This window comes from Portunus trituberculatus, chromosome 33, assembly GCF_017591435.1.
Source record: "Portunus trituberculatus isolate SZX2019 chromosome 33, ASM1759143v1, whole genome shotgun sequence".
In the NCBI taxonomy this organism is placed as follows: Eukaryota; Metazoa; Arthropoda; class Malacostraca; order Decapoda; family Portunidae; genus Portunus; species Portunus trituberculatus.
In genome coordinates, this window is record NC_059287.1 from 11,835,196 (window position 1) to 11,847,695 (window position 12,500).

General features: G+C 39.9%; 1 protein-coding gene across 1 annotated transcript in view; it reads left to right on the plus strand.

Moving 5' to 3' along the window:
- The window catches only part of LOC123512420 (inter-alpha-trypsin inhibitor heavy chain H5-like), a 116,600-nt gene that overhangs the window by 39,158 nt on the left and 64,942 nt on the right, over positions 1–12,500 (plus strand). Inside the window, 2 exon segments of the mRNA XM_045268819.1 lie at positions 7,594–7,641; positions 9,257–9,365. The gene's annotated coding sequence lies outside the window, so the exon portion shown is untranslated.

A 12,500-nucleotide genomic window follows, 5' to 3' on the forward strand; every position in this document is an offset into this window, starting at 1 on the left:
AGATAAGATAATTGGAGGGATCGAGTTTCTTGTTATTGAAGGCACGAGGGTGTTTTGTTGTGGTGTCTGAGGGTTTGGTTTTAAATGATTGTGTGTGTGTGAGTGTGTGAAGGAGTGTGTGGGGGTGGTGTTACTGTTATTGTTGTTGTTGTTGTTGTTGTTTTTATTTACTTTTACTATTGCTATTGTTGTTGTTGTTGTTGATTTTGTTATTTTTGTTTTTGGTGGTGGTTGTGGTAGAGGTGGTAGTGATTTTTCCGTTGTTGTTGTTGTTGTTGTTGTTGTTGTTTTTGCTGCTGCTGCTGATTTTTTTTTTTTTTTTACTTTTATCGTTGCTGTTGTTTTTGTTACTATTGGTGTTCTTGGTGGTGGTGGTAGTGTTTTTCCGTGCTGCTGCTGCTGCTGCTGCTGCTGCTGCTGTTGTTGTTGTTGTTGTTGTTGTTGTTGTTGTTGTTGTTGTTGTTGTTGTTGTTGTTGTTGTTGTTGTTGTTCCTTTATTCCTTACAACTTTTATCTACCTATTTACAACTTGCTGGCAAAGTTTAATGAACGGAACAATGTTATGTAAATATATGTCAAGTTTTTTTTCATTTTCTTTTCTATTTTTAGTGTTGTTGGTGGGATGAAGTAAACGAGTGACGGGAGCAAATCAACCGACAAAATAGACACACATGACACGAGCATAAAAAGTTACAAATGAATCACCAAATGCAAAAATGGTGAAAGATACGCACATCGCTGTGTCACGCGCCATTAGTTTTACTCATAGATCACACTTTATACATAAAAACTGTCACAACAACAACAACAACAGCAACAACAACAGCAGCAACAACATCAACATCAATTACGACGACAATAATACCAATACACACACACACACACACACAGAGAGAGAGAGAGAGAGAGAGAGAGAGAGAGAGAGAGAGAGAGAGAGAGAGAGAGAGAGAGAGAGAGAGAGAGAGAGAGAGAGAGAGAGAGAGAGAGAGAGAGAGAGAACAACAACAACGACAACAACGACGACAGTACCACCACCACAACCACCTCCTCCCAGCTTCTACCACCAGAGAGAGAGAGAGAGAGAGAGAGAGAGAGAGAGAGAGAGAGAGAGAGAGGAGATACAACAACAACAACACCACCACCACCACCACCACCACCGCTACTACCACCAAAGAGAACGACAAGAGAAAGGAAATAAAAAAAAAAAAAAAAAGGTTACTGGTCTTGTTTGGTTAAGAGAGTGAGGGCAGATGGGAACGCGTACATAACACAACAAGCCCAAACAGGTGACAGAGGCGGCTGGTATCTGAGTGTTTACCTGTACAAAGGAAATTAATACGAGCCCCGTCAGGTGATCGCTCTTACCTGCGTGGTTCATTAGGTCACAGGTAACCCGTCACCAAGTTTATCAAGGACAAGGAAGATAAGGAGGACGAGGGGAACAGGGGAGGATGGGATAGAGGACTAGAAAATGAGATTATTCGAGAACAAACAAGCTGGAGGAGGTGAAGAAGAAGGAGGATGAGGAAGAGGATGAGGATAAGGAGGAGGTGGATGTGGAGGAGGAAGACAATGGTGAGAATGACAAGGAAAACAACATATGAAGTAAATAGAAAGAGATCAAGATATAATTTTAGAAGGAAAATGAGACGACAAGGATGAGAAATATTTTGGAAGAGAGAAAACAAAGACGCGGGAGTCCATTGAGATAAAAGAAAACGTATATAAATTAATAAATTGTGAAACGAAGGAGAACAATTTCCTAAACACCACGGATCATAGAAATTAAATCGAGCAAATAAAAGAAAGAAAGAAAAAAAGAATACGAATACGACTCCCAGTTTCCATTTTCTTTTGTTGCTGTTTGAAGGACCATTTATCAACATATGTCCGTATTTGTGTAGGTGGAGTACTGTGTCTTGGAAGGTATGGAAGGTGGAAAGTTAGAAGTCATACGAGTATTTAGGTCAATGGCAACAAGTCTTCAGCACATCTGTTTTTACATTCAGTTACAGTTGGTTTTGTATATTGTTACGATGCATATTCCTGTACAATGTTGTCAATAAACTAGCTATCTATCTATGTGTGTCTGTTTTTTTAGTTCCCTCTCGTGATAGATTCCTTTGTAGATCTTTATGTCTTTTTCTTGTGTACTCTCTTGTGATACATTTTTTTTTTTTTCGTGTGTGTGTGTGTATGTGTGCGTCCTTTATTGTGGGTCTATGTATGTGTATCCTTTACTTTTATATTCTCTCGTAATACCTTCCTTTATAAGTATGTGTGTGTGTGTGTGTGTGTGTGTGTGTGTGTGTGTGTGTGTGTGTGTGTGTGTGTGTGTGTGTGTGTCCGTCCTTTTCTTTCGTACATTCTTGTCCTTTCCTGCGGCGACACTACCTTATTACCAGTAATAGTAGCGGTCAGTATGTCGGTGAGGCAGCTTGACACGCCGCTACCTGTGATGCTAATGAGGCTGAGTGGACAGGTGGTGGAAAAGATGAAGCTTGTGTCACCATTTTCAACCATCTCTTCCCGCTGCCTCTTATTCTATCATGATAACCAGGTTTTTTTTTCTTTCATATTTTTTCTGTTATTGTTGTTGTTATTGTTTTTGTTATTGATATCCTTCCTTTCTTTTCTTCCTTCTCTTTCTCCTTCCTTCGTATTCCTCCTCCTCTTACGTATAAAGGTATAAAAAAAAAGATAATTGAGACATAGAAAGAAAAACAGAAACAAAAGAAGTATATTTCTAAATTAGATGAGAGAAAAAAAAACTTACGTATATACAATGAAAAAAATAAATGTATATGAAAATGCAAAAACATTGATATAAACATGAAAAAAGAGGCAGACAATTTCCACACAGACACACATACACACCCACCCGCTAGGACGCTGCTAGGACACCGTTGCCCTGAATGAGGAAGCCCAACCTGCACTCAGACCGTGGACAGGATTCGAACCCGTGCGCTTGGAGATCCCTCGGACCCCAACACACACACTTACACACACACACACCACGTAGTGTAGTGGTTAGCACGCTCGACTCACAATCGAAAGGGCCGGGTTCGAGTCCCGGTAAGCGGAGAGGCAAATGGGCAAGCCTCTTAATGTGTGGGGTGTGTTCACCTAGCAGTAAATAGGTACGGGAAGTAACTCGGGGGGTTGTGGCCTCGCTTTCCCGGTGTGTGGAGTGTGTTGTGGTCTCAGTCCTATCCGAAGATCGGTCTATGAGCTCTGAGCTCACTCCGTAATGGGGAAGACTGGCTGGGTGACCAGCAGACGACTGAGGTGAATTACACACGCACACACACACACACACACACACACACACACACACACACACACACACAAATAACGTCCTTTTTAACCTCTCCAAAAAATAAAAGACACAATAACAATAAAAATAGACAAAAAAAAAAAAAAAAAGCAATAACACTGACACGACACATAAACACCTAACACATGAGCACAACACATGGTCTGACATTCACCTCGCCTTGCTATGTGAGTCATGCACGTAGGCTAACGCACGGCTGGCTTCATGATGGCCCGCCGCGTGCTGCCTGACCAAACCATTACTGCCATTTGTATGAGGGTGCTGCCGTTCCATTAGCACGCCCGCCATTACCGTCCATTAGTAGTGGTAATACTGATAATTTAATGCTTACGTCATTACCAGCATTAATATTACAAGAGGAGGTTGCATCAGTGTTACTATTAGCATCTATTAGTAGTGGTGTGTGGGTGCCAGTGAAGTTATTAATAGTGGTTTGATTTGAAGAGGAAAAATAGGTAAAGCCTGCACACGTTTTATTGTTACTGCTTATCTCATTACCAGCGTTAATTTCACAAGAGGAGGTTGTATCAGTGTCACTATTAGCATCTATTAGTAGTAAGTTTGGGTGATAGGGAAATTATTGTTTTGATTTGAAGAGGAAAAAATAGGTAAAGGTAAAGGAATAGGTAGATGTTGCACACGTGTCATTGTTACTGCCTATGTCACTACCATATTACAAGCAGAGGTTGAATGGGTTTCACTATTAGCATCTATTATTAGTAGTGTTTCGGCGATAGTGAAGTTATTGCTAGTGGTTTGATTTAAAGAGACAGAAATACGTAAAGACTGCTCACGCGTCATTGTTAGTGCTTATCTCATTACCAGCATCACTATCATAAGAAGAGGTTACATCAATGCCACTATTAGCATATTAGTAGTGGTGTTTATGGTGAAGTTATTGTTAGTGGTTTGATTTAAAGAGACAGAAACACGTAAAGACTCCATAAGTGTCATCGTTAGTGCTTGTTATTTGTACTTTGACCTTAGTGTTGTTAGAGACAGACCGTGTGAAAGGATCTGAGGGAGAAGAGAATCAATGAGAACGAAACACAAGATTGAAATAGAAGGAAACGGTTAATCTGAAACAGTCTAAGCTGGGAAGAAGAAAAATATTGTTGTTACCGTTTTAATCTTTTCGCGGAGACATAACACATCTTAAAATGATAAAAAAAGGGTCTAAGCATGGAAGAAGAAAAAAAAAGAAGAAGAAGAAGAAGAAGAAGAAGAAGAAGATGAAGATGAAGAAGAGTGTTGTTGTTCCTGTCTTAATCTTTTCGCGACTATATGACACCTTAAAACAATGAAAAAATAGGCCTAAGCAGGGAAGAAGAAAAGCGTTATTGTTACTACTTTAATCCTTTTGCGGCGACACGACACACATTGAAAAGATAACACTAATATATGGAATCTTTAGGTGCACGTACAAGGAAAATAAGGATTGAAAAAGAGTACATTTTGTCATTTTAATACTGAAGAGTGTTTGCAGATGGGAGTGGAACAAGAAAGCCTGCCTCTGAGTGCTTAGTGAAAAAAGGAAGATGCGTCAAATAACAGTGAAAAGATTAAATAAAAACGAAAAAAAAAAACGTGAAGGTCGCACACTCAATAGCACACGAAAGGGAGAGAAACTTTTACTTACATTTCTTTAAGAGACATGACCGAAAAAATAGAGGAAAGTGGAGGATGCATTTGTGTTTTTAGCATCTAGCAGTATTTTGGTATTTTGTAAACATCGCTACTGCTTAGAAAAATGTAAAGGTGCTGCATATTCAAAATCTTACGAGAGAGGAATGAACCTTTTAAATCTACATTCCTTAGAGAAGTGTAAGTGGAGAGGAGATTTCATAGAGGTTCTGAAGCGGTGTAAAGGATGTAAGGGTGACGTATGTAAATCTTTCAGGGTCAGTAATTAGGATAGGAATGGAAATAATGTGTTCAAGCTGAATAAAGATAGAAAAAAAGACATAAAAAAATCAGTAATCAAATAGAGTAGTGAATTAATAGAATAGACTCAATAATTAGATTGTTAGTGCTGAGTCATTAGGCAAATCTTTCTGGGTCAATAATCAGGATGGAAGCAGAAATAATGTGTTCAAGCTCAATAAAGACAGAAACAACAAGAGACACGAAAGAATCAGTAATCAATAGAGTAGTAGATGAATAGAACAAACTCAGTGATTAAGCTTTTTTTTTTTTTTACGTTAAGGCCTATAGCGCCTGTAGGCATACTTGAAGAGTGTATGGGAAGCGCTGTTCAGCTTCTGCCCATTAGTGGCGCAGGCAATTTTACTTATATTGGTACCCATACCCATATCACCACCCAAGCTCATCTTGGGTGTAACCTACATATCATGGTGCTATGTAGGTAACTTTAAACCATTCGACAAATGGCAAAGTGTTTTAAAGCTGTACTTGGTGGGATTCGAACCTACGCGTGGACGTCTGCCCGATCCCACGCTCACCACCTTATCCACTACGCCACCACATCCCTAAAGGTTGTTGGTGCTGAGTCACAAGGGAGCTTTAACCCGTTCAGTACTAGGACGCATTTTTACCATAAATTTAGGTATGATTAGATGATTTTATTTACATTAGTAAGGGTCAATGGAGATCAAATGACTAATGGCTAGAATCTTCACTATCTTAATCCTCACGTAAGTTTCTGAAGCTGTATAAAATCACCAAATAGTAAGCAGAATAAATATGGAAAAGTATCATGGTGCTGAAGAGGTTAAAGGAACACTGAACACGCTTATGGACGAGAATGACATGCGGATACAGGAAGTTAACATTCACACAGCGACTGCCACGCGTAGATCTGACAGGTTCCTACAGCCTCCCTTAATTTCCACGAGGTTATTCTGCGGCGAGCGTTGGTAGCATCACCCTTCTGAGTCTCGCCATAAGAAGCAGAGTAAGATGGTCAGTTTCTTCACGCTGCCTTCACGCTGCCACTATAAGCCTGAGCGAACCACGGAGCGCCCAGTCAGCCCAGAAAAAAAAAACCCTGAACGTGTCTAGGATTCAAACTCAGGACTTTCATTACAGCCACACACGTTACCACTGAGCCACGGAGTACTAGAAGACGTAGCAGTGTTGTCCATGTGTGAGTTACAGATGGAAGGTATTGCCGCCTATAGCACTGGAGTATGTCAAATGAAACTGTGCTGTATTTGTTGCTCTAAGTCCAAATATGTGACAGAAGCGGCTGGTATCTGAATGTCTACCTGTACAAGGGAAATTAATACGAGCTCCGCCAGATGATCGTTCTTACCTGCTTGGTTCATTAGGGCACAGGTAACCCGTCACCTAGGTTATCAAGGAGGAGGACGAGGAGAATGAGGAGAACAGAGGAAGATGGGAAAAAGGATTAGAAAATGAGATTATTCGACAAGAAACAAGGAGGAGGAGGAGGACTGCTTTCATTATAACCACACACGTCACCACTGAGCTACGAGATACTAAGATACGAAATACGAGCTTCTAAACTAAGTGCTGTCCATGTGTCAGTAACAGGTGAAAGGCAATACGCCAGCAGCACTGGAGTATGTCAAATGAAACTGTGCTGTATTTGTTGCTATAACTCTGACATCCTCTTACATAATGAAAGTATAATGATCAAGATGAAAATGGTAAATAAATATATATAACTGTATTACTCTATTACTATTGTTACGTATTAATCTACACCTATTTACCATTTTTCATCTTCTATCATTGTAATTTCTAAATGTAAAAGGATGTCAGATTTAGAGCAACAAAGAGGTGAAAAAACGATTCAAGCACACTTATACAAACACATACATTTCCACACTCCATGATGTACATTGAGTGCATCATGAAAAAAAGAAAATCGAGCTGGAAATTGTGATGTGTGAATGTAACTGATGAAAGTGGAGTGACCTATGAATAAGGTAAGAGTGCAAAATGTATTGGTGAGTGAGTGAGTGAGTGAGTGAGTGAGTGAGTGAGTGAGTGAGTGAGTGAGTGAGTGAGTGAGTGAGTGAGTGAGTGAGTGAGTGAGTGAGTGAGTGAGTGAGTGAGTGAGGGAAGGAGAGAAGGAGGGAGGGAGTAAGTGTAGGAAACAATTAAGGGTTACCTGAAGAGAACAACGTGCAATTTAGGATAGCACGAATAACAACAACAAAAAAACAAGAAATGAACATGGATACTGGACACACACACACACACACACACACACACACACACACACACACACACACACACACTATCATAAACTTTCTCTCTTTTTCCAGGTGACAGCAACTGGCCTCCTGGAAAACACTCACCCACAACAATTCCAGGTGAGTAACAATTAACTTTGTCACCTGTCCCAGCTTCCATCACCTGCAGTTTCCCTCTCGTGGTGGCAATAAACACGAGTACCATTTTATTTCATGTAGGAGTATCGGTGTAAAGGAATGAATGATAAAAGGTCTACTGAGGTTCCATTTACCAAAGTACGTATCTTGGAAACAGTCAAAGAAAGGAGGATATACGTAAGCAGACAGGGAGTTCGTGAATTTGTTAGAATAATTTTTAGTTTCGTACACTGTTATACTGTTATACTATTTGTTATTTTCTTAGTACATAACAGGGATGCGATAAGAACCTTTGATTTATCTAGTAACTTTGCTCATCTTGTACTATAAATCTACAAGTCTAGTGATTCTTTTTATTTACTTTGCTCACCTTGTGCTATAAATCTATATATAAAAATACAAGTGTAGTGATTGTTCTTTGTTTTACTTTTTTAATATATCTTCTATCATACCAGGAGTGGAGTGAATGCCTTTAGTTCACCTTAGGAGTGGAGTGAATACCTTTAGTTCACCTTAGGAGTGGAGTGAATACCTATAGCCTACCTAGTAACTCTCACCGCCTAGTGCTATTAATCCAATAAGTAGTAGGTTAGTTAGGTTCTTTTACCTCTTTCTGTCAAGATAATACAATGAATACCCCAAATTTAACAAGTAACTCTTAGCAGTCTACGAGAAAGAACCACTACACACACACACACACACACACACACACACACACACACACACACATATATATATATATATATATATATATATATATATATATATATATATATATATATATATATACATACAGACAGACAGACAGACAGACAGACAGACACACACACACACACACACACACACACACACACACACACACACACACACACACACACACATATAAAACACACAGACAGACTGACAGACAGACAGACAGACAGACAGACAGACAGACACACACACACACACACACACACACACACACACACACACACACACACACACACACACACACACACACACAAGCCAGAGGACCGGGGTTCGATTCCCCGGCCGGGTGGAGATATTTGGGTGTGTCTCCTTTGACGTGTAGCCCCTGTTCACCTAGCAGTGAGTAGGTACGGGATGTAAATCGAGGAGTTGTGACCTTGTTGTCCCGGTGTGTGGTGTGTGCCTGGTCTCAGGCCTATCCGAAGATCGGAAATAATGAGCTCTGAGCTCGTTCCGTAGGATAGCGTCTGGCTGTCTCGTCACAGACTGCAGCAGATCAAACAGTGAAACTCTCTCTCTCTCTCTCTCTCTCTCTCTCTCTCTCTCTCTCTCTCTCTCTCTCTCCTTAGACCTGCTCGAGACTGGCACCTAAGTGGGCCTTTTTGTTTCATCGTTTTTGTTGCACTTGGCCAGACTTCCCATCTTACATAAAACACACACACACACACACACACACACACACACACACACACACACACACACATAGGAGTCCACACACGTACATGCTTGCTATTCACTTCCCCATTAGAGAACATTCCTGAGTGATACTATGGATGCTATGCGGGTCACCTCCTCTTGCCAGGGAGCTGAAGGCAAGGTACTCAAGGCCACGTGTTCCCGCCAGGTGCGCGCGGCCAGGTCGACAGCACGGGGCGGAGCTGCTGGTTGACTGGTGACTGGTGGCTCGTGGCTCCTCGTGGTGGTATCTGTATTCATCTCGTCGCTTGTTATAGGTACGTGGCGGTGGTGGTGGTGGTGGTGGTGGTGGGTTTTTTCAAAAATTTTTTCTATTTTGCTTTTACTTTTTTTTTTAGCTTTTCTTTTTTTCGTTATTTTTTCTCCTCTCCTTGGGTGTGGTGGTTCGTTTTTTTTCTTTATTTGTTTTTTTTTGTATTTTTTGGAGTCTTTCTTCCTTTCTTTTCGTTATTCTTTCCTTCTTCTCATTCTTACTCATGTTCTTATTATTTCTTCTTTCCTTGTTCTACTTCGCCATCGTCTTTTTCATCCTCATCTCTCAATCCTCTTCCTGCTTCTCTTCGTATTTTTCATTTGCTATACAATTCTATCTCTTAACTAAGTCATCAGTATTTACATCAAACAGTTACACGTATGAAATTCTCCTCCTCTCCCTCCTCTTCATCCATCACTGTTCTGTCATGTCCTCCCGTCATATCTGTCCAGCCCGTCCTACTACTGTCTATCACTCTCTCTCTACAGCCCTCTCTCCTCCAATACACTCCTACCACTCAACATTCACCACCAGTGTTTTGAAGCGCTCAGGTCCCTCGCTGGGAATATTTTCATCCACTACGGATGAGACCGCTGAGTTGCTCATGGTTCATTTAATTTAATTTATACTGACTTTAAAAAAATTATATTTCGACGTATTGGCCGAGCGGAAATCTCTTTAAATTGAATCGCTCGAGTCATGAAAACGTCCTTTTGAAAATTTTACATATCTTTCGCTGGAGTTTTGTTAGATTAACACTGGAATCACGAAAACAGCCTCCATAACAGCAATATTTCCACTACATGTTGTTAAGGTATTACTAGCACTGTAGGAACTCTTTTAAAACCGTAATAATTTCAGCGAGAACACGTTAAACTATAATTACGATCACAAGAATACAAAAACCATGATAAATTCCACAACAACTCGTCAAACTATCACTGGAACTATGAAAACATCCCTGCAAACACTAATAACTTCCACCAGAACCCCAGCTATCACTTAAACCATGAAAAGACTTTGGACACTAATAACTTTCTCTTAAACTCTTGAACTATTACTTGAACCACGAAAACAACCTTAAAAACAGTAATAACTTTCACTAAAACTCCAAAACTATCACTGAAATTACTTGAAAACACTAATAACTTCCACTAAAACTAAATCTCTCACTTAAACCATGAAAAAGGCCTTCGAACACTAATAATTTTCTCTTAAACTATAAAACTGTCACTTCAACCACGCAAACAACCTTAAAAACACTTATAACTTCCACAAAAATTCCTACACTATCACTAAAATAACCAGAAATCTCTAATAACTTTCAGTAAACGTAAAACTATCACTATAACCACGAAAACAACAATGAAAAGACTAATAACTTCCATTAAAACTCCAAAACTATCACTGGAATCACTTGAAAACACTAATAACTTCAACTAAAAATAATACTATTACTTAAAACCACGAAAACAATCTTAAAAACACAAATAACTTCCGAAATTATCACCGGAACCAAGAAAATAGCCTTGAAAACACTAATAACTTGCACTAAGACTCCGAAACTCTCACTTGAACCACGAAAACAACAATGAAAACACTAATAACTTCCACTAAAACAAAAATTTCACTGGAATCACTTGTAAACTCTAATAACTTCCACTAAAAGCTCACAAACTATCACTAGAAAACAAACTTGAAAACACTAATAACTTCCACTAAAACTCACTGTCACTTGAACCACGAAAAAAAAACAATAAAAAAACACTCGTAACTTCAACTATAACTCCCAAACTATCACTTCAACCACGAAAACAACAATAAAAACACTAATAACTTCAGCTAAAACTCACCATCACTTGGACCACGAAAAAAACAATAAAAAAACACTCGTAACTTGGACTATCCTGTGTTGAGAGAAATATGCATGGGACTATCAAACACGAGAGGACACAGTTAATGAATAATCAATGAGAGCAAATTAAGTAGGAGTTCGACAGATTAGGAGCACAGTCTCTTAGTTCAGCATCACGTAAGGGCGAGGCTCCTTTGTCGGGCTGAAGTGGGGGCGGGGAGCGTTGGGGAAGATATCTATTTAATAATCGTGTCCATATAGGTTCATCTTTGGGACCTTTTTGTGGTGGTCAAGCGGGGAATGAATAGTGATGGGTGAATGTTTTGTTATTACTTTGGACCTTTTGTTGTTGTTGTTGTTGTTGTTGGTGGTGGTGGTGGTGGTGTTACCTTTTACTTGTTGTTCTTGTTGTTGTTACTGCTGCCGTCGTTGTTGTTATTGTTACACTATCTATTTTTATATATATCATGGAAAACAAATAATAACAGTGATCTGAAGGTAAACAAAAGACTATCAAGGCAGTTAAAAGGTTCAATGACGCAACAGTGACGCTACAGTGACGCAACAGTGACGCAACAGTGACGCTACAGTGACGCTACAGTGACGCAACAGTGACGCTACAGTGACGCAACAGTGACGCTACAGTGACGCAACAGTGACGCTACAGTGACGTAACAGTGACGCAACAGTGACGCTACAGTGACGCAACAGTGACGCTACAGTGACGCAACAGTGACGCAACAGTGACGCTACAGTGACGCTACAGTGACGCTACAGTGACGCAACAGTGACGCTACAGTGACTACAACTAACACTTCAAAGCACCACAGAAGTACATACACACCACCACCACTGTCACCACCAACCGTCTACCTTTTATATCAGAATAATGTTATAGGAAATGTAAAAAAAAAAAAAAAAAAAAAAAAAAAAAAATCATATCACATATATATTGAAACTCACACAATTCAGTTCACATTAATTAATAGACAGGTGATGAGTACAGGTAAACATTTATAACAGGTGTACTCAACCAGGTAACTAATTAACGTATATTCACTTTTCGACCTTTACCATCTTTTCTTCCCTCCTTCCCTCCTACGCCCTTTATTTCGTATCTTCTCTCCTTCCCTCCTTCTTCCCTGCTCCCTATCCTATTTCCTCTCACAGACTTCCTCCTCTCTTATTTCCCCTCCTCCTCTCACATATCCAGCCTGCTTCCTCCTCTTCCTCTTACATAACGCTTGCTACAGTCCCCTTTTTCTCTCCTCCCCTCTCCTTCAC